Consider the following 23,475-nt stretch of genomic DNA (forward strand, 5'->3'; position numbering starts at 1 on the left):
TTTTCTTTTCTTGGCTGGCAAGATATTAAGATATCAGCTGTGCAGTTGCTGCAGATGGGGCCACTAGGGGCAAAGACATGGAGCTAGAGAATAAAAGCAACAGCAAGGAAGGTAAAGTGTGGAGATGGAGACAAGTTGCCTCACAGTTAAAATCCATGAAGCTGCTAAATTCAGCCTTGCCTCAAGTCGGAACTGCTTCTGGATTTCAGCTCCTTAAGCACTGTTTAAAGCAGCTTGAGTTGGGTTTTCTGTTATCTGCAACATAAAGAGTAATGCACCTACATGCCACAACCTTATCTATATATGACCTGTGAAGAGCTCAAGTGATCAATAATAAAGATAAGGTTTTAAAATACCTTTTTTAAAATAAATGAAAGTTCTGCTTTAGCACTGTGGCACATTCAGCTGGCTGCCCATTTTTCACTGTTTTTTTTTCCTTCCTTTTGACTTCGGGTGTGTAGCAGAATAAGGATCCCTTAACTACACTTTCAAAACACTTTCTTAAGAAAATATAATGTAAGACATAATGCTAGATGAAAAAGCAGGACAAAAAATTTCTATATACATACACACATATAATACGTGTATAATTCTATATGTAGTATAATCTCAACTATGTAGACATATATAGGAAAATATTACTTTTATAATCAAAATATAATAAACATTTTAAAAAGTACTTCTTCCACTATTAACATAGAATGCTGTCCTTTTTAGGCATGAAACACCCCCTCACTATCTAGACAGTCCTTGTGACACTTGTGTTATGCTCATTTGTCACACAATCATTTCACTTTAGAACTAGATTGTGATCAAACATTACAGCACATTAATTCCCCAGTGAGACAAGTTAGAATATAGTGTGCCCTACTGTTTTGTCACATTTTCCCCTTGTTATTGTAACATTCTTTTAACATCACCAAATTTGGTTCTTTTATCAAAATGATTGACTCCTAAATTGGAAGATTTGTTTGATGGTTAGGCTCCATATCTGGAGTTAGCGAGTTCTGCTTAAGATTTATAAGAGCATGTGAGTGGCGTTATCATCGTCAGCCTTACATAACACATATATCAGGTACAAGGTTTCCCATTCTTGAAACTGTAGTTCAGAAACAAAGAGAAAGTAAAAGAAAAACTTTCCATTCTTGAAGGTAAGTATAAAATGTTTTAGTGATTTTTTATGCACTCTCTAATCATTGCTAAATTTTATTGCTCTTATTTTGATATATACCTTTAACAATATTTGTCCTTCTGGTGAAGCAAAGGAAATGAGTTGTTCAAGGTAGAGGGCTAATAAAGCTGACATCAATTTAATAAGAATTTTGAAATATCATTGACGTGGTTGATTTGTAAGCTCCATGACTAATTTTGTTGCTTTTAATGGTCATGAGAGTATGTTTACACTTTCAGGAGTACAGACAAAGTGATGGAGTGGTTAACAGGAGGGGAAAAAGTCACAAAAGGGTATGATGCATACGTCTTCCTAATGAGTGATATAATAGCTAAGGTGTTTTTAAAATGTGAGTTATTTTCTAATGTCTTTGACCATACATAGCTTCTTAGGGCTGAGACTCTTAGCCTCTGAGATGCAGCGTTGAGGGGTTGTGGTGAGAGAAGAAAGAAAAGAGAAGTGGAAAACAGCCTTGAGGATTTGCTCTGTGCTGGTTCCACAAGGAGGTGAGAATACTGTAGTTTTCTCAAAGTTGACTTTTAAAACTCCGATGATACAATGCAGCCACGGTTATATAATACTGGTGACAGAGAAAAAAAATCTACATTCATCATTTAGGTTCTTTTGGTGTTGTAATGAGTGAGCTACTCAAGGTCATTATTCGAACTAAAGTATAAACCTAATTCACAGTAAAATAAGACAAATTATCACAGGATGTTACTAAACTTTGATTCAACCTAGATGTTAAGTCATGTATCTTGACACATTAAATCACAGTAAATGAACATTTCTTTTTCTATCAAGATATGTATCCTAATATACTCAATTATAGATAAGATGATAGATTTCTGTCAAGATATTTACACTAATATGGCCTGGCCCACCAAGCTGAGGTGTTAGCGCAGCCATTTCTCACTAGGCACTCTGTTCTTCATGCCTCTGCATGAAGCACCCTGTGAACAAGTGAAACCTGACAAAGCACAAAGGAAAAGAAAAAAAAAAAGTAAGCTGCAAACCCTCTGAAAAATATGCCTCTGCACCTCTAGCTCTTGAGGAGGTTGGCATCTTCAGTGGAGTCTCCTACTGCAGGGTGACCTTCAAGATGGTGGAGGAGTAAGATGTAGACATTCACCTTCCTCCCCACAAATACACCAAAAAAAACATCTACATGTGGAACAACTCCTACAGAACCCCTACTGCATGATGGCAGAAGACCTCAGACTTCCCAAAAGGCAAGAAGATCCCCATGTACATGGCTGTGTGGCTGACAGGGTCTTGGTGCTCCAGGCGGGTGTCAGACCTGAGCCTCTGAGGTGGGATAGCTGAGATCAGGACATTGGGCCACCAGAGACCTCCTGGCCCCATGTAATATCAATCGGTGAGAGCTCTCCCAGAGATCTCCATCTTAACGTTAAGACGCAGCTCCACCCAACGGCCAGCAAGCTCCAGTGCTAGATGCCCCATGCCAAACAACTAGCAAGACAGGAACACAACCCCACCCATTAACAGAGAGGTTGCCTAAAATCATACTAAGTTCACAGACACGCCAAAACGCACCACTGGAGAAGTCCTGCCCACCAGAAAGACAAGATCCAGCCTCACCCACCAGAACACAGGCACCATCCCCTCCACCAGGAAGCCTACACAAGCCACTGAACCAACCTCATGCACTTGGGGCAGACACCAAAAAAAATGGGAATTACAAACCTGCAGTCTACGAAAAGGATACCCCAAACAGAGTAAACAAAATGAGAAGACAGAGAAATAGGCAGCAGATGAAGGAGCAAGGTAAAAACTAACCAAACCAAACAAATTAAGAGAAAATAGGCAGTCTACCTGAAAAAGAATTCAGAGTAATGACAGTAAAGATGATCCAAAATCTTGGAAATAGAATGGAGAAAATACAAGAAATGTTTAACAAGGACCTAGAAGAATTAAAGAGCAAAAAAATAATGATGAACAACATAATAAATGAAATTAAAAAGACTCTAGAAGCAATCAATAGCAGAATAAGTGAGGCAGAAGAACTGATTAGTGACCTGGAAGATAAAATAGTGCGAATAACTACTTCAGGGCAGACCTGGATGATACAATAGTGGAAATAACTACTTCAGGGCAGAGCAAAGAAAAAAGAATGAAAAGAATTGAGGACAGTCTCAGAGACCACTGGTGCAACATTAAACACACCAACATTTGAATTATAGGGGTTGCAGGAGAAGAAGAGAAAAAGAAAGGGTCTGAGAAAATATGTGAAGAGATCATAGTTGAAAACTTCCCTAACATGGGAAAGGAAATAGTCAATCAAGTCCAGGAAGTGTAGAGAGTCCCATACAGGATAAATTCAAGAAGAAACATGCCAAGACACATATTAATCAAACTATCAAACATTAAATACAAAGAAAAAATATTAAAAGCAGAGAGGGAAAACCAACAAATAAATACAAGGGAATTCCCATAAGGTTAACAGCTGATCTTTCAGCAGAAACTCTGCAAGCCAGAAGGGAGTGGCAAGACATATTTAAAGTGGTGAAAGGGAAAAACCTACAACCAAGATTACTCTACCCATCAAGGATCTCATTGCGATTCGATGGAGAAATTAAAAGCTTTACAGACAAGTAAAAGTTAAGAGAATTCAGCACTACCAAACCAGCTTTACAACAAATGCTAAAGGAACTTCTCTAGGCAGGAAACATAAGAGAAGGAAAAGACCTATAAAAACAAACCCAAAACAATTAAGAAAATGGTAATAGGAACATACATATCGATAATTACCTTAAATGTAAATGGATTATATTCTCCAAGCAACAGAAATAGACTGGCTGAATGGATACAAAAATAAGACCCATATATACGCTGTCTACAAGAGATCCACTTCAGACCCAGGCACACATACAGACTGAAAGTCAGGGGATGGAAAAAGATATTCCATGCAAATGGGAACCAAAAGAAAGCTGGAGTAGCAATTATCATATCAGACAAAATAGACTTTAAAACAAAGACTATTACAAGAGACAAAGAAGGACACTACATAATGATCGAGGAATCCATACAAGAAGAAGATATAACAATTGTAAATATTTATGCACCCAACATAGGAGCACTTCAATATATAAGGCAAATGTTAAGAGCCATAAAAGGGGAAATGAACAGTAACACAATAATAGTAGGGGACTTTAACACCCCACTTTCACCAATGGACAGATCATCCAAAATGAAAATAAATAAGGAAACACAAGCTTTAAAAGACACATTAGACAAGATGGACTTAATTGATATTTATAGGACATTCCATCCAAAAATAACAAAATACACTTTCTTCTCAAGCACTCACAGAATATTCTCCAGGATAGATCATATCTTGGGTCACAAATTTAAGCCTTGGTAAATTTAAGAAAATTGAAATCATATCAAGTATCTTTTCCGACCACATGCTATGAGAGTAGATATCAATTACAGGGAAAAAAATGTAAAAAATACAAACACATGGAGGCTAAGCAATATGCTACTAAATAACCAAGAAATCACTGAAGAAATCAAAGAGGAAATCAAAAAATACCTAGAAACAAATGGCAATGAAAACACGATGACCAAAAACCAGTGGGATGCAGCAAAAGCAGTTCTAAGAGGGAAGTTTATAGCAATACAATCATACCTCAAGAAACAAGAAACATCTGAAACAAACAACCTAACCCTACACCTAAAGCAACTAGAGAAAGAAGAACAAAAAAACCCCAAATTTAGCAGATGGAAAGAAATCATAAAGATAAAATAAGAAATAAATGAAAAAGAAATGAAGGAAACAATAGCAAAGATCAATAAAACTAAAAGCTGGTTCTTTGAGAAGATAAACAAAACTGATAACCCATTAGCCAGACTCATCAAGAAAAAAAGGGAGAAGATTCAAATCAACAGAATTAGAAATGAAAAAGGAGAAGTAACAACTGCCACTGCACAAATACAAGGATCATGAGAGATTACTACAAGCAACTATATGCCAATAAAATGGACAACCTGGAAGAAATGGACAAATTCTTTGAAAAGCACAACCTTCCAAGATGGAACCAGAAAGAAACAGAAAATATGAACAGACCAATCACAACCACTGAAATTGAAACTCTGATTAAAAATCTTCCAACAAACAAAAGCCCAGGACCAGATGGCTTCACAGGTGAATTCTATCAAAATTTAGAGAAGAGCTAACACCTATCCTTCTCAAACTCTTCCAGAATGTAGCAGAGGGAGGAATACTCCTAAACTCATTCTACGAGGCCAACATCACCCTGATACCAAAACCAGACAAAGATGTCACAAAAAAAGAAAACTACAGGCCAATATCACTGATGAATATAGATGGAAAAATCCTCAACAAAATACTAGCAAACAGAATCCAACAGCACATTAAAAGGACCATACACCATGATAAAGTGGGGTTTATCCCAGGAATGCAAGGATTCTTCAATATATGAAAATCAATCAGTGTGATACACCATATTAACAAATTGAAGGATAAAAACCATATGATAATCTTAATAGATGCAGAAAAAGCTTTCAACAAAATTCAACACCCATTTATGATAAAAACTCTCCAGAGGGCTTCCCTGGTGGTGCAGCGGTTGAGAGTCTGCCTGCCGATGCAGGGAACATGGGTTCGTGCTCCGGTCTGGGAAGATCCCACATGCCGCGGAGTGGCTAGGCCCGTGAGCCATGGCCGCTGAGCCTGCGCATCCAGAGCCTGTTCTCTGCAACAGGAGAGGCCACAACAGTGAGAGGCCCATGTACCGCAGAAAAACAAAACAAAACAAAACAAAAAACTCTCCAGAAAGTAGGCATAGAGGGAACTTACCTCAACATAATAAAGGCCATATATGACAACTCCACAGCTAACATCGTTCTCAATGGTGAAAAAGTAAAACCATTTCCTGTAAGATCAGGAACAAGACAAGGTTTCCCACTCTCACCACTATTATTCAACATAGTTTTGGAAGCTTTAGTCATGGCAATCAGAGAAGGAAAAGAAATAAAAGGAACCCAAATCAGAAAAGAAGTAAAACTGTCACTGTTTGCAGATGTCATGATACTATACACAGAGAATCCTAAAGATGCTACCAGAAAACTTCTAGAGCTAATCAATGAATTTGGTAAAGTTGCAGGATACAAAAGTAATGCACAGAAATCTCTCACATTCCTATAAACTAATGATTAAAAATCTCAAAGAGAAATTAAGGAAACACTCCCATTTTTCACTGCAACAAAAAGATTAAAATACCTAGGAATAAACTTACCTAAGGAGAAAAAGGACCTGTATGCAGAAAACTATAAGACACTGATGGAAGAAATTAAAGACAATACACACAGATGGAGAGATATACTGTGTTCTTGGATTGGAAGAATCAACATTGTGAAAATGTGCACACTACCCAAAGCAATCTGCAGATTCAATGCAATCCCTATCAAACTACCACTGTCATTTTTCACAGAACTAGAACAAAAAAATTCACAATCTGTATGGAAACACAAAAGACCCTGAATAGCCAAAGCAACCTTGAGAAAGAAAAACGGAGCTGGAGGAATCAGGCTCCCTGACTTCAGACTATACTACAAAGCTACAGTAGACAGTATGGTACTGGCACAAAAACAGAAATATAGATCAACAGAACAGGATAGAGAGCCCAGAGATAAAGCCACACACATCTGGTCACCTTATTTTTGAAAAAGGAGGCAAAAATATACAATGGAGAAAAGACAGCCTCTTCAATAAGTGGTACTGGGAAAACTGGACAGCTACATGTAAAAGAATGAAATTAGAACACTTCTTAACACCATACTCAAAAATAAACTCAAAATGGATTAACGATCTAAATGTAAGACCAGACACTATAAAACTCTTAGAGGAAAACACAGGCAGAACACTCTATGACATAAATCACAGCAAGATCCTCTTTGACTCACCTCCTAGAGAAATGGAAATAAATACAAAAATAAACAAATGGGACCTAATGGAACTTCAAAGCTTTTGCAAAGCAAAGGAAATCATAAACAAGACCAAAAGACAACCCTCAGAATGGGAGAAAATATTTGTAAACAAAGCAACTGACAAAGGATTAATCTCCAAAATACACAAGCAGCTCATGCAGCTCAATATCAAAAAAACACAGCCCAATCCAAAAATGGGCAGAAGACCTAAATAGACATTTCTCCAAAGAAGATATACAGATTGCCAACAAACACATGAAAGGATGCTCAACATCACTAATCATTAGAGAAATGCAAATCAAAACTACAATGAGGTATCACCTCACACCAGTCAGAAAGGCCATCACCAAAAAAATCTAGAAACAATATATGCTGGAGAGGGTGTGGAGAAAAGGGAACCCTCTTGCACTGTTGGTGGGAATGTAAATTGATACAGCCACTATGGAGAATAGTATGGAGATGCCTTAAAAGACTAAAACTAGAACTACCATACGACCCAGCAATCCCACTACTGGGCATATACCCAGAGAAAACCGTAATTCAAAAAGACGCATGCACCCCAATGTTCATTGCAGCTCTATTTACAATAGCCAGGACGTGGAAGCAACCTAAGTGTGCCTCGACAGATGAATGGATAAAGAAGATGTGGCACATATATACAATGAAATATTACTTAGCCATAAAAAGAAACAAAATTGAGTTATTAGCAGTGAGGTGGATGGACCTAGAGTCTGTCATACAGAGTGAAGTAAGTCAGAAAGAGAAAAACAAATACCGTATGCTAATACATATATACAGAATGTAAAAAAAAAAAAAGTTCCGATGAACCTAGGGGCAGGACAGGAATAAAGACGGAGATGTAGAGAATGGACTTGAGGACATGGAGAGGGGTGAAGGGTAAGCTGGGACAAAGTGAGAGAGTAGCAATGACATATATACACTACCAAATGTAAAATAGATAGCTAGTGGGAAGCAGCTGCATAGCACAGGGAGATCAGCTCAGTGCTTTATGACCACCTAGAGGGGTGGGATAGGGAGGGTGGGAGGGAGATGCAAGAGGGGGGGATATGGGGATTTATGTATACATATAGCTGATTCACTTTGTAATACAGCAGAAACTAACACACCACTGTAAAGTAACTATACTCCAATAAAGATGTTAAAAAAACCCCAAAAACCTCAAAAAACAAAACAGAAAAAGATATTTACACTAATATACTCAATTACAGATAAATATTTTTCTTTTTCCTTGCTAAAGATTTGTAGCAGAACTTAATAGATATTGTGTTCATGGAGAATGCTTGTCAAATATCCACTGAATTTACTATAATATTTGAAACAATATACGTTGACCAAGGTTAGTTACATTTTTAGTTCCTTCCTAATATAAAGGCCTTACTTCACTTGTTCTTACCTTATATCACACACACACACACACACGCACGCATGAGCATGCACACACATACAAATCCTTGGGTACTTTACATATCTAAAGAAGAAATTTTACATATGGCATTTTTTCCCCACTCAGTGTTAAGTTTAACAGTTGTTTTAGAAGTTATTAACAGACAAACTGACAAATTAAAAATTCAAAAATTTAACTGTCGTTAGTGGCAGAGAATATTTTTAATATAATTATCAAGCATTAAAATCCATACTGAAAATATGAAATCTATCATCGTTTTCCCCAAACCTGTGATGGTGCCAGAACTTTAGCTTATTTTCCATATTTACAATTAAATATGTTTAAGACTTCTTAGAGGCCTGGAGAGATTGTACCTTAGAAACTGTCCATGGTTCTTTAACTTACAGTCTTTTTAAAAACTTACTCTAGGGACTTCCTTAATAGCGTAGTGGTTAAGAGTCCACCTGTCAATGCAGGGGACATGGGTTCAATCCGTGGTCTGGGAAGATCTCACATGCTGCAGAGCAAATAAGCCTGTGTGCGACAACTACTGAACCTGCACTCTAGAGCCCATGAGCCACAACTACTGAGCCCATATGCCGCAACTACTGAAGCCCACGCGCTCTAGGGCCTGCATGCCGCAACTACTGAGTGCACATGCTGCAACTACGGAAGCCCGCACACCTAGAGCCTGTGCTCTGCAATGAGAAAAGCCACTGCAATGAGAAGCCCGCGTGCCGCAACGAAGAGTAGCCCCCGCTCACTGCAAATAGAGAAAGTCCGCACACAGCAACAAAGACCCAACGTAGCCAAAAAAACCCCAAAAACCAAAAACAAACTTACTCTCTGTTGTGATTTCAATAGTATACTTTAGATCTTGAGAGCATGGACTCTGGAGCCAGGCTGCCTGGCTAGGCTCCCTATTAGCTATCTAACCTTGTTCACATTATTTAACTTCTCTTCTCTCAGTCTCCTCATTTGTGAAATGGGGATCATTGTATACTTCATCATAGGGATGTTGGCAAGACTACATAAGCTGATAAATGTAAACCATTGAGAATTGTGCCTGGCATAGAGGAGGCTTGATCAATATTAACAATTTTGGTGATTTTATTGTACTCTCTCAAGGGTTGATTTAAAACAATCAAATTCATATTACTTTATTATGCTTTCAAATCACAATATGTCACACCAAATATATATTAAGAGCATCAAGCCCTATATTATTCTATTTAAATGAAAAGTTCAGAACATCTAATGAATACTTTCAATAACACTTTCTATTGCATTCTGTAAAGAAGACAATTAATTAGTTAAAATGAGATTTTCTTCATCGGTGTCACAAATATTCTGATAAACTTGAAATAAAGTATTTAATATACATGTTAGAGGAAGCATATAAGTCTAATAAAAGAACTTTCTCATTTCCAAGGTGCTTGTGATGTTTAATTAGTTAACATTTGAAAAGTGCTTTGTGGATTAAAAGTGCTACACAAGTGCTAAATCTTCATTGTTAGTAACAAAAGATTAAGTTAGAAAGAACACATCAAGAATTTTTTACAAAGGAATTGTATTCTATTGTAATTTTTGCTTTTCAATTTTGTGGAAAACTGCCATTAAAGTTTATTCTCCTAAGAGATAAAAGCAGAGCACTTTCACTGGAAACCTCAGTTCAGTTAACCCAGTGATAAATGGTGGGACTTTGACTAAGCCACTCTAAACCAATACTTTTCACTTTCATTATTACTGAAGTGAAGGTAATGATACTTAACCCCTACCTACTTAATGCATATTATGAAAATAAATACTTCTGTAAGGTAATGACGTTAGCTTTGAGCTCTTTGCAGGACAGTACAGTTTGTAAATGTTATGGTTATTGCTCAGGGACACCACATTCCCCAAGTGTTTGGTGCAAGGGTGTTGAAGCAGGTGAAGAGTCTTTGCCTACAGCACTGATTGCAGAGCCAGTCAGTCTCCTCTCCATGACCCTCCATCTCCTCATAAGGAGGGCAAGCTACAGAATCCCCGAGCTGCAAGTGCTCTTAGAGACCACCTACTCCAACACTTTCATTCCCCAGACACAAGTAAAATCCACTTTGAAAACTGTAATTGCACACTATAAAGGGGTGAACTATATGGTGTATGGATGACCTGGCAATAAAACTGTTTTTTAAAAAACATCTGTGTAAGCAAACGTGTTTGTGTGTGTGTATGTGTGGTGCATGTGTGTAAACGTCTGCTTCTTTGGCCATTCTCTAAACTGAGTGGCAAACCTGCTTTACTCACCCTGTTCTCATTCCATTTGTGGTCTTTGATGGATTGTGGAATGCAGTGATGTTGGTCAGACAAGGACCCCAGATGATCTCTTCTTTCTTAAGAGCTAACAGCAAAGAGTGAAGAAAAGTTATTTAGGCTCTTTTTTCAAGAGGCTCTGAGAAGGTCTTGTTTACACTTCAAAATTTCCTTTCCACACTCTTCCCCAACTCAGTTCCTTACTCAGTCCCTAACTGTTGGTTTCTGACATTTTACCTGGGAGCTCCAATCTTTAGCTCAGTTGTTCTCAACTGGGAGTTCTTCACGGGGCATTTGGAAATGGGAAGAGACACTTGGATTACTACAGCCAGTTGGAGCAGGAGACAGGGATGATGGCAAATGCTCTTCATGAGCAGTCAGTCATGTGTAAGAAAGAACTATCCTACCCAAATGGCAACAGTGCATGTGGTGAGAGACACTGACAGAGGCTAGCTTAAGACTTTGGTTTCTTTTAACATGTCAATACTGAAGCTGTCATTTTCACTCAGAACTTACCGTAAGTTCCATCTTCTTTCCTTAGAAATAGTTTTGATATGTAGACTGGTTAAGAGATGGTGGAAAGAGCACATGCATGTGAACTCCCTGGAAATGATGCTCTCCTGGGGGAAGAAGATGGGAAGGGAAGACTCTGTGGCAGGTACTGTTGGTTGGCTGACCCACAGCAATTTCCAACTCCCTTCCTTCTTGTCTCCTTTCACTAAAGACGCTAGGAAAATGAATTTACTTCCCCAGATTTCCTGACATCTGGAAAATGTGACAAACTGCTGACCAATGAGATGTAAGTAACACCTTGCCTGGGGTGGGAGTAGGGGTTTCTGGTAAAGTACTGCTTTCCTGGTAGGAGGGGTGGCTGGTGTTGCCACGTCCCCTCTTTCCTGCCCTGGGTATGGATATGATGTCCAGAGTCATCCTTCAACATAAGATGAAAATCAGGCTGAGGAAAAGCAGTAAACTGAGTATGGTAAAGGGGAAGAGTAGAAAGAGCCTGAATCTCAGAACATATTTGAGCAGCAGAACTGATCCTGTCAAATGCTACCCTTGATCTTGTTATGTGAGAAGTAGAAATTTTTTATTGGTTTGAGCTTGTTGGTTGGGTTTTCTATTATTTGTAGCTGAGCACATTCCTAAAAATATAGAATCAAAGGTAAACTGCCTATGTATGCATAATTGTGCATATATCTACCACTGCCTCTTCCCAGAATATCTTGCCAATGGGGATTGCTCTACTCTGTGTTCCAAAGAGTAGCCAAACCTGACAAGGCCCTCATTTAACTACCTTCAAAATTTTTGAGAGTCTACTACTTGAAAAGCAATTTAGCAGAAATAAAAAGATACGGTCCCTACTTCAGTGAGGCTGAATTTTGAGACAAATAAGGGAGGTCAATGATTTTACTAAATTATTCTGATCTGGTCTATATAAGAACCCTTAATATAGTCAATTTGGAAAGTATAGAACAGGGTTTGGAAGAGGGAGAGATTGGAGACAGAGAGGCCACATAAGAAGTTACTGCAATCATTTAGGTGAGGGCAGTGCTCATAATCTGTTTCAAGAGATGCCATTGCTCAGTGGCTGAACAGATGATATAAGGCAGAATGTCTGAGTTATCAAAGATACTTTTCTTTTTACTTGAAGAATTGGCCTTTAAACTGCTTTCCTACATTTTCATGATCCTGCTTGCTGGAATCACCTATTCTCATATTAAAATTTGATTAAGCATCTGTGATGTGCTTAGTGGGAGAAAGTGTTGCTTGGCAGTTAGGAGTGTACACTCTGGCTTTGAATTCTGGCTCCACTATTTACAAACATGGATTTGAACACCTCTGTGACTTAGTTCTGTCATCTGTAAAATGGGGATAAAATTAATGCTACTTCATAGTGCTGTTGAAATGATTATACGCAATAATACATGTTAAGTGCAGACAGCAGGGCCTGGCATACAGTAAGTGCTTAATAAGCATTAGCTATTATGTGTACAACATTGGATGAAATCCTTGGGAATGCAAAGAGGGGTACAAAGAATGTTAGGGCCATAATCCTACCGTTTAGGCGTTTAATAATGTTGGGGAAGAGATAGGAAGGGACGATTCAGTTAGCTAAAGTTACCTGGAAGAAGGAGAGGAATTGAGATAAGTCTAATTGTGGCAACTCTGACATGAAGTATGTGGTTCTGTATGTACCTCAAGCCAGGTTTTAGACCTGGTGATTCTAATGTGCACAGACATGGATTACTGCCCAGACTCTTCCCGGACACTGTGAAGCTCAGAGCGCAGCTGCTGTCAGGGCTGAACAATTTTCCTGAGGCAGCTGGGAGGTGAGCTTTGGGCACAGAGCCTCTGAATAAGGTAGAGTTGAGTCCCTCTGCTTCTTGGGACTGGGGAAAGAGATGTGATTGGCCGTGCTTCCCCTGTTGTCCAAAGAGGATTTGCAGTAGTTTATACAAAATACAAAAGGACAAAAAAAAAAAAAAAAAAAAAAAAGAGGAAATTTTAGGGTAAAATGAAAGAAATAAGAATATGAAAACAAGATTCAGCCTGAATTATAAATGCTTGGAGAAAATTTGTTGGATAATCTTAAACTGGAAGGAGAAAACTGAGTAATTCAATTTTAAGCTAACAGAGAACTGATCAAAATATTTTATACAAATGGCTTGTCTTTGTCTTCATTTTTTTTCCCATAAAGGTGGCAATATATTATATTTTTTTAACCAACAACATGTGTAGTCTTATATAAGCACATTGTTAATCTCAGTGCTCAGGAATGCATAGAACCCAGCATCATCTTGTATGAGTTTTCTGAGATTGGATTACATCATTACGCCCACATAAATATGTAAACTTCATGCTGCATTTATTTAACACAACAAGACCCAGTTACTAAAACATCCTTTGTTCCTTTCAGTTTCTACCATATGATATTGTTTAGAGGAGGGTTTTGGTTCTAAGCACATAAGACATTTTTTAAATAAACGAGAATTTACTTTCTTTGTGAGGATGTGGGTTGTCTATTTGAAGCACTAGAAAAGCCACTCTTTTAGGCTTAATGTTTTTATTTGCACAGAGATCTGCAGTAACCTTCAGTGAGTTGTTGTAAGTGGGTATGTGGTATCTTTTAGTGTTCAAATAGCCAGGATTGGAGAAGTCGTTTCTTTGCATTTCCTCCTTTCTCCTGTCCTCACACATATGTATGGGGCCACAAGCAGATCCTATTGACTCAGCCATAAATGGGGGCAGATGGACCTATGACAGTCCTCTACCTGTTTTCATCACTTCTATTTGCGAGTGCACATTCCAGGTCAGATGGAGAATTCAAGGAAGGCAAAACTGACTATCATTCAGAGATGTAGCCACAGGACTTAATTCTTCCCCACTGAAAGGCATAAAGGTGTGCTTCTTTGTGATTCTGCATGTTCCTTTAGCATATTTGAAGCTAGAGAGGTGAGATACAGAACAAATGAAAGTACTAATGAGAAACTGTACAAAAACATTGTCATTCGTGTATCAGAGAGGTTCTATTGCAATGAGTTGAAAAAGCATCATTGAAACTAGTTTTTTCTTTTAAAAATCCTTTTTGTCATTTATAATAAGATTTGAGATTGCCTTTTTCTGTAACACAGCAAAGACGATGAAAAGAATTTCTAACTACAAAAAGGCTATTAAACAGACTTTTTAAAAAAAGCAGATTACAGGGTTTTGTTTGTAAGATTCACAAACATGTTCATATTAAGTAGTTGGTGGTAAAGTTGTTAAAATGGAAAACAAAAAGAATAATACAAATTTTCTCCATTTTTGTGTGATAGAGGAAAACAGAGCTAAGAACATTTGCAGGTAATCAATATGCCATCTTAGCTCTGTAATTAACAATTTATCCTTTGATGTGCTTTGAAATACTTATAAGCGGGGCGGGGGGGGGGGGTGTGTTCCCTAAATAAAAAGCCTACTTTTTTCATCTTGCGGTTTTATAGTGAAGACCTTAAATTATTTTTATTTAAAAATTAAATAAAATTTTGTGAAGCTTAATTTACTATACATTTATAGTAAATTATTATGAGAGAGAGAACGTGACTAGCTTTTGTCTTTTTCTCTCTCTTTGAATTGACCTCATCCATAATGAAAGTTGGTGGTTATTATGCTCAACCTAACTCCTCTATTTAAATGCACTTATATCTATATTTGTAGTTAAAAGGGAGGAATGAATAATTTCCTTTATTTTCAGGAATAAGGAATTATTGAAATTAGAAAGGTGTTTATATCATTGTATTCACATCCATGGCTAGTTTTATGATTATTCCCCATGTTTCTCCAGGTACTTTTTTCCATCTCACTATGAATTATTTGAGTGATTGGGTTCCCCATAATTGGCATAATAAAATATTTTATGATGGAGTAGGGGAAGACTTCTCAGCTTGTGGACCTTAAATGGTATGGGAATATTTGAGTATAGGTGAAGTTTTCTCTTCTGTTCTTGAGATAAATGAACAAAGACAGACAGGTTTCCGATATCAGAACTGAAGGATATTTGAGTATCAAAAATGCATGTAGTACTGTGCAAGAGGGAGCCAAGAGAATCAACAAGACATAGTCTCCAGGAACTTGAAGCTCATAACCTAAAAATACAACCTGCCTGTTCCCAGCTCTGTCTCAGAGGTGGTCAGAGCCTGCCTGGACTATATTCAGGGCCTGGACCATTATGTTTGTGTCCCTACCAGAAGCAAACCTGCAAAGAAGGAAGATGCTTTCCATGCTTAAATCTATTCGTTATTTTTCTACTAGGCTACCTTACTGTTAAACAGAAAGTGGTCCTCTAAAGCACTGTTTGTTATTGTCTCTTTTATTAAATGTTAAGTCCCAAAGCAGTTCTTTTGTTGTTGTTTTTGCAACAATGAACTTTTTGTATTAGGTAGCTGGTCAGCTTCTCTATAATCATGCTCTATATCCATAAACTAATAATGAACAAAGCTACAATAGGGATACAAGATCTCTGAATTAAAATTATTTCCATGCTTTATGATGTTTTACTACTCAAATCAATTTTTCCCCTTTACACTGATGATATTTTACGGAACCAGAGTTTTGTCCATGGCATAGCATATGGTTTCATCTTTTTGGGGACATCAAAAGTTCTTCACATGCTGCCCTCCTACTTCCAGTGTTACCTCACTGACTACAATTTGCGCAAACAATCTTAGATGTCATGAAATTGCAACCATGAAACTGCTGTCACGTTTAGCCTCTGTATCTTACTGGAAATGTGTCTGATTAAGTTTGGCTACCTGGGGGTGGGAGAGGGGACAGATACGTATTGTTGGCAAAGAGATGAGGAAAACTAAGAATGTCTATGGCCACAGGGGTTCTTCCAGGCAGACCTACCGGGCCAAGGAAGCCCTGCAACCTTGACAGTGGGAGGAAAATGCTATAGGGTTCTTTTTTTTTAAGTGCAAAAAAAAAAAAAAAAGATTGGAAGGGCCACACAAGGCAACCTATTTCACATTTTTGATCAGAGAAGGCCCTATCTAGACACCACACTGAAAAAAAATCTTCCAACTTATGACTTTTTAAGAAGTAAATGATTCATGCAAACTTAAAAACACAAAATGAATTTTGAATGCCCTGAAGTTTAGAAATATAAAAATATGCTTTATTCTAATGCCATTGAGCATAAAAATGTTATATAAGGGGAGTCTAAGGATGGTATGCCAAAACAGTATTATAAATAGTGAGTTCAGATAGATAATGGAGGCTTGAGGTCAGCTGAAATATGCAGGGAAAGTTATGAGGAGACCACCTAAGAGACTTGAGGAATTGGTAGGATTTAGACAGATAGGCATGATGGGCAAAAAATAGCATAAGCAAACACAAGAGAATGGGGTGTTTCATAGCATGTGTTGTGGAATGAATGGTGAGAACAGCAGAGTCCTTTCAGCTGGGCAGCTCAGGTGGGAAGGGCCAGTGTGTGGCAGTCATGTCTGAACGTGTGGTTGAGGAGTTTGCACTTGATGGTGGTGCCACAGAACAAGTGATATATATATATAGTTAGAGGCATTTAACATAATCATGCTTTCTACAATGCACCTTTCACTTACAGTTTTAATATACTTGATTACCCTGTGTAATCTGTGAAAACTACACGGCATGTAAAAGCAAAGGGTGGAGTGAGATGACTAGTATTTATTACATGCCTGCCAGGCACTGTATACATACATATTTTTTAAAAGACACTGACTATTAGTTATTAACTATATGACTTATTCAAGTCAATCTCTCTGCGACTGTATTTACTTATAAATAAAATAAGTACAATAATATCCCTACAACTATGTACCTACCTATCCAACCATACATCTAGTGGACTGGGAAATTAAGGGAGAGTCTCTTTTGTGTTGAATACGTATAATGAATTCAACAAATATTTGTTCAGTGGATACTTAAATGGGCTATTTTGAGGACCAAATGAATTGAGTAAAAACTGAGAAAAGTCAACTGGAGAGTGATATATAAATGAAGGAAAAATCTCTTCCCTCTGCTTCCTTCTCCAGTTCTCTGCTGAAATTACACTAATTGCTGGTCTGAGTAGAGAATCATTCCCACCTCAAATTCAAACTACCCAACTTGAGCTAGGCCACTCTAGCACAGAAACTTTAATGGGCTCACCAAACCCATTTCCTTTTTATCTCTGGCAAACAGCTAAATATTTCCTTATCTCTCCTGCAATAAGGTGAGTCCATGTGCCTGAGTTCTAGCTAATGCTATGGGGGTAGACATGATATAGAGGCAAAGCCCCTAAAATCTCCAGGCAATGATCCTGAGATCTCCTTCAAGATTCTCACATTCTCTCTTTCCCCACTTGCTGGCTGCATGACACCTGGCGACTAGGAAGTCGTATTAGTTTGCTAGGATGGCCATAAGAAAGTACCATGGACTGGGTTGTTTAAAACAACAGATTTTAGTCTTTCACAGTTCTGGAGACCAGAAGTCCAAGATTAAGGTGTCTGCAGATTTGGTTCCTTCTGAGGGCCTTAAGCAAAGAATCTGTTCCAGGCCTCTCTCCCTGGCTTGTAGATGGGTTTCTAAATTTCTTCCTCTTCTAAGGACATAGTCATATTTGATTGTGCCCACCCTCATGACCTCATTTTAACTTAACTCTGTAAAGACCCTGTCTCCATATATGGTCACATTCTGAGGTTACTGGAAGTTAGTACTTAAATGAATTTTGTTGAGGGGAACACAAGCCCATAACAGAAGCCATTATGTTACAGTTGGGAGTATCTAAGCTCCCCTTTGACCCTAACATGCTTTGATTATGACATGAGAAACCTTTATAATTTAACTCATTAAGATGTTGGTGTTATTATAGCAGCTAGGATATCTTGACTAGTACAGAAATTGTTACCAACACTGGGCTGCTATATAATAAAACCCTAAACTATATGGCATTGGTTAGCGAGGCAGGGTAGGTAGCAAAGAAACTAATGTTAAAGGCTGAAAAAATGACAAACGATGACAATCCATGTTATATAGTAGCAAATGGTTTGATAAAACGGTCACCACTTATATTATGGAGGCAGATGATATCTCTGTTGAACAAATAGCTCTAGAGGAAATAGTTGGAAAGAATCAACTTAGTAGTGTATTGACTACTGTTGGCTAATTTTTGAAAAATATTTCAAAAGATAGATAAGGTCAGGAAAGAACTGGCCCCTTAGCAAGCAGAAATTAAAGTAATAGAGACTATTAATTTGGGGCCTTGAAGAGTTAACAAAGATGACCATTACTAAGCCCCAATCAGTAGAAAATAAGACTGAAAAAAATTTAAAAACCCATTATATCCAAGCATTTGGCAAAGATCAAATTAAGGATGTGGTTTTCCAATCAAGATTGATGGCACTGAGGTGACTGCCATTAAATTGAGATAGCAAGGTTCAGAGTGAGGAAATAAAGCATATTTGAGAATTATGTCTAGAAAAAAAATTGGGGGATGTTTACTTAGCTAACAGGATGAACATGAATACAGTAGAACAGAAATATTCTATGCTTTTGAGGGAACTGTATTACCAAAGAAACAAGCTTGGATTAAAAACAAATCTTGATTGTTTAAGTAGCAAGACAACTCTTGGGCTCCCAACCTGTTCCAATAGGAAGCAGCCTGTAAAAACTGTGCAGTCTGTAAGAAGGAAGTACTCCCAAGTACCCATTTCAGACATGGCCAAAGGAGACGTTGGACAAGGAAGAAGCTCCCAGTGGGTAGAGACAGTAGCCATGGATAAAATAGTCAAAGGAGTTCTCCCAAAGAGTAGAATCAGGGTCTGTACAAGAACATCTTCACCTACTCCACACTCCAGAGTGGTAGGCTCTCATAGTGTCTGCTGAGCAGGATTTTAGGATTGCTTTAACTCATGTCTGTTTCCTCTTCCCAAATGGGAGTGTTTTGGTGATAAGTATGTGCCCATTCCACCACTGAATTTTGGGAGTATGTGTGTTGAGAGGCAGATAATTTGTGGCTTTTTTAGTTCATAGTTTACAAGAACTTGAGAAATCCCATCTGGACCTGGTGGAGGGCCTGATCATTACTCAGAGATCCTTGTGTTTGGGCTGGATGCAGTGACTGAATGGAAAATTGGGGCTGTCTCTCATGGGAGGTGGTGATTTTGTTCTGCATATGGGAGGAGGGGGTAAAATAGGTATGTGGTGACCAAGACTGTGGCAGAAACACTTTCATGTGCTCACCAAATCTGTTTTATTTTCCAGCTGGCATGCAGCAAAATACATTTCCCAGCATTTCCTGCAGTTAGTTTAAGCCCTATAACTGAGTTCTGACCAGTGGAGTGTGGGTAGAAGTGAGATATACCTCTTCTGGGCCTGACCTCTAAATGTCTTACAAATCCTCCGTAATGCCTCTTTCCTCATTCTCTTGTTGGAGGAAGCCAGGGTGGTCTAGACACCACAGCTGAAGAGTAACGAAACTGGGGTCCCCGAGTGGGTACATGGAGCCAAGTAAAGCCCCTCACCCACCCTAACTTTTGCTCCCTCTGAACTCCACTAACCCTCATTGAACTGTGACATAAGTGAGAAATACATCGTTATTGTGTTAGGCCACTAAGATTTGGGGGCTGTTTGTTACACCAGTTGGCATAGACTGACAGGCATCAATGTTGCTAGATAATCCTTTTACTTTTTCTTGGTTTACACCTTCTCACATTCTTCACAATTTCCTCTTCACTAAGCTCATAAATTCAATGGAGGGATAGAAGATACAGTCAGCCTACCCTCAAACTTAAGGCCCCAATTCATCCCAACCCCCTCAATCTCAAAATATCCAAATTCCCTGAGAAGTAGTTTTGTGTACAATCTTAAGTAGTATCTCTGTGTGGATGACCCTAAACCTACTTCTTCAGTTTTGGCTGCTCGTGAATTGCAGACCTTAATTTCCAACTGGCTACTCAGCATCTTTCCAAAATCAACTTGAGTTTGATTTTCAAATAAGAAATACATCACTACACTCATCATCTTTCCCTCAAAATCTGGACCTCCTGGGCTTCCCTGGTGGCGCAGTGGTTGAGAGTCCGCCTGCCGATGCGGGGGACGTGGGTTCGTGCCCCGGTCCGGGAGAATCCCACATGCCGTGAAGCGGCTGGGCCCGTGAGCCATGGCCGCTGAGCCTGCGCGTCCGGAGCCTGTGCTCCGCAACGGGAGAGGCCACAGCGGTGAGAGGCCCGCGTACTGCAAAACAAAAACAAAAACAAAAACAAACAAACAAAAAATCTGGACCTCCTTTTTCAGTTAATGGGATCATAAGTCTTCCTGTAATCCAGCTAAAGACTTGAATCATTTCGATCCCTTCCACCATTTGACCCTTCATCTCCACTCTAACACCTGACAGTATTTCTTTGCTGTCTTATACATATTCCTTATGTTCCCTCTTTCATTAATCGGGACCTCCTCATCTTATCTCTGGTCCATTATGGTTTTACCTGACTCTAGTCTTCCCATCAACTCCATCCTTCTAATGCTTTCAGAATTACATTTCAAAAATTGTGGCTGAATCATGATACTCCTTTTCTAAGAAGCTCTTGTGTTCACTACTTACAAAATAAATCCAAATTCCTTAATTTAGCATTTAAGAGTTCTTATCCCTTTACCCCAATCTAACCTTTAGTCCCTACCTGTGTTCTCCAGCCACATCAGTATTCTCTATATTGCCATCTCCACTTTAACATCCCCTATTACTGCTACAAGGTGCTAACAAATGTTCTCAATTCTGTCAATGGCGTCTACCTCAGGATCACCAGAAAATTAAAAAAAAACTTATATTCCCAGGCCACACCGTTATAGATATTGTGGTCCTTTTAATCTGTTTCACACCAACTATGCAATGCAGTCTCCTTTTTTCTTTGGTGGGGGTGTGGAATAAGAATTTTGAAAACTGCAGGGGCTTTAAACACAGGGTTTCTTGGGTATTTCACGGACTACTGAATCAGAATTTATAGGGTTAGGGTTTCCCCTGGCATTTCTGATATGCGACAGATTTGGGAACCTCTGGTAGGTAAGCTGAGAGTAAGAAAGAATAGAATAAGATATTAAATAGGTACTCTAAATAATACTGCCAAGGAACAGAAAAGGGAAATATTATGAAATCAGGGAAGGTTTCGCTGAGTCAGCATGTTTACAAAAAACTAGATATACTAGCATTTGGAGTTTGAAAAACAAAAGTCCCTTATCCTTACAGGATCTTCAATCGTTGGGAAGAATATGAAAATAGACATACCTTGTTTTGATTTATTGTGCTTTGCAGATGTTGCTTTTTTTTTTTTTTTTACAAGTTGAAGGTTTGTGGCAACGCAGTGCTGAGCAAGGGTTGTCAGACCAGGCTCAACTGCCTGATGCACAGCAAGCCAAAGGCTGAGATGCTGAGGTTTGCAGCAGAGTTTATTCACGAGACAGCCAAGCGAGGAAATGGGAGAACAAATCTCAAATCTGCCTCCTCAAACTCGGGTGCTCAGGATATTTATGGGATAAAGCTGAGGTGTGGGAAGCATGGGGAAAGGTGATTGGAAATAAGAAAAAGGTGAGATAATCTTCATTCTGGGCAGATGCAACTAAACTTCTTTATGTAACTCATGTTCAAAAAATGGCAGCCTTAGTACTTTCTGTGGGTGGAGTTTTTGGTCCTCTGACATCAAAAGGTCACCAAGAGGACACTTGCACATGCCCAGTTGGAAGGTCGGTTGTCCTAACCAGTGTTAACTGGCTGGAGCTTGAACTGGACACAGCTGGATCCAAGTTCTTGAAAAACAACTCGGCAAACAATTTATTGTTTAGGCTACTTGATGCTTGGAGGATATGCAAGTTTTTTGTAGCAACAATTAAAGGAGCTTAATCAGTGAAGGCAGGTTACAAGTTTAATGGATCTGATGATTACCCTTAGTTTCACAAGTCTTTCTGCACCATTTTTTTTTTTTTTTTTTTTTTTGCGGTACGCGGGCCTCTCACTGTTGTGGCCTCTCCCATTGCGGAGCACAGGCTCTGGACATGCAGGCTCAGCGGCCATGGCTCACGGGCCCAGCCGCTCCGCGGCATGTGGGATCTTCCCGGACCGGGGCACGAACCCGTGTCCCCTGCATCGGCAGGCGGACTCTCAACCACTGAGCCACCAGGGAAGCCCTCTGCACCATTTTTCCAATGACATTTGCTCACTTTGTGTCTTTGTGTCACATTTTGGCAGTTCTCCCAATATTTCACTTTTCCATTTTATTGTATTTGTTACGGTGACCTGTGATCAGTGATCTTTGATGTTACTATCACCAAAAAATATGACTCCCTGAAGGCTTAGATGATGGTTAGCACTTTTTAGCAATAAAATATTTTGTAATTAAGGTATGTACATTGGGTTTTTTTCGACATAATGTTATTGCACACTTAATAGACTACAGTATAGTCTAAACATAACTTTTGTAAGCACCAAGAAACAAAAAAAATTGTGTACCTCACTTTGTTGTGTTACTTGCTTTATTGAGGTGGGCTGGAACTGAACGTGCAATATCTCTTGAGGTCTGCCTGTAAAGGGAAAGTGACTTCTTTAAAGTAGGTAAATTACTAAAGTATACACTAAACTAAACTGTACTATGGCAAATGTCATATCTAGCAAAAAAGAGAGCATATGTGCTCAGGAAACCAACCCTCTCAAAAGACAAGAGACAAAAGCACACTGACAAGTAATTAAAGTGGGGAGGCATGAGGAGGCGAGATGACAAAGGCATTTGTGTCCAACTGGCTATGTAAGCCAACTGACTAGCCTGTCAAGTAGGGAAGTAAGAGAAAAGAGCCATTAAGGACTCTACTCTCTCTGGCCTAGTCCTTATGTTTCTGCCTTGAATGAAGAAAAACAGCAATTGTATAACTCATAATAACAAATGAACAGACTGATGGCAGAAAAGCCTATGACTTGCTATAACAACTCTATGATGAGTCAGCCTCTCTATTCTGACCTCGACATATGAATAGGAGAATTATATCCTTTTTGCTTTTGTTCTTGGCTTTAGCAATCAGTAAGCCAACAGATACCATTCAGTAAGTAATTTAAGGTAGAATGTGGCCACCATGGAATGTCATATTTTGAGAT

The 23,475-nt window shown here is 38.7% G+C and overlaps 1 long non-coding RNA gene across 2 annotated transcripts; it reads right to left on the minus strand.

Moving 5' to 3' along the window:
• Positions 1 to 243: 243 nt before the first annotated feature.
• LOC141279093 (uncharacterized) lies at positions 244 to 22,911 on the minus strand. Of its 2 annotated transcripts, none has more exons than XR_012332849.1 (4): positions 22,840 to 22,911; positions 11,358 to 11,461; positions 10,836 to 10,929; positions 244 to 255 (listed from the first exon to the last, which is right to left on the minus strand). It is a non-coding gene; the product is annotated as an uncharacterized lncRNA (long non-coding RNA). The 2 variants fall into 2 exon arrangements; XR_012332848.1 differs by lacking the exon at positions 22,840 to 22,911 and adding an exon at positions 14,117 to 14,260.
• Positions 22,912 to 23,475: the final 564 nt, after the last annotated feature.

The sequence above is a fragment of the Tursiops truncatus genome, chromosome 7 (assembly GCF_011762595.2).
Source record: "Tursiops truncatus isolate mTurTru1 chromosome 7, mTurTru1.mat.Y, whole genome shotgun sequence".
NCBI lineage: Eukaryota > Metazoa > Chordata > Mammalia > Artiodactyla > Delphinidae > Tursiops > Tursiops truncatus.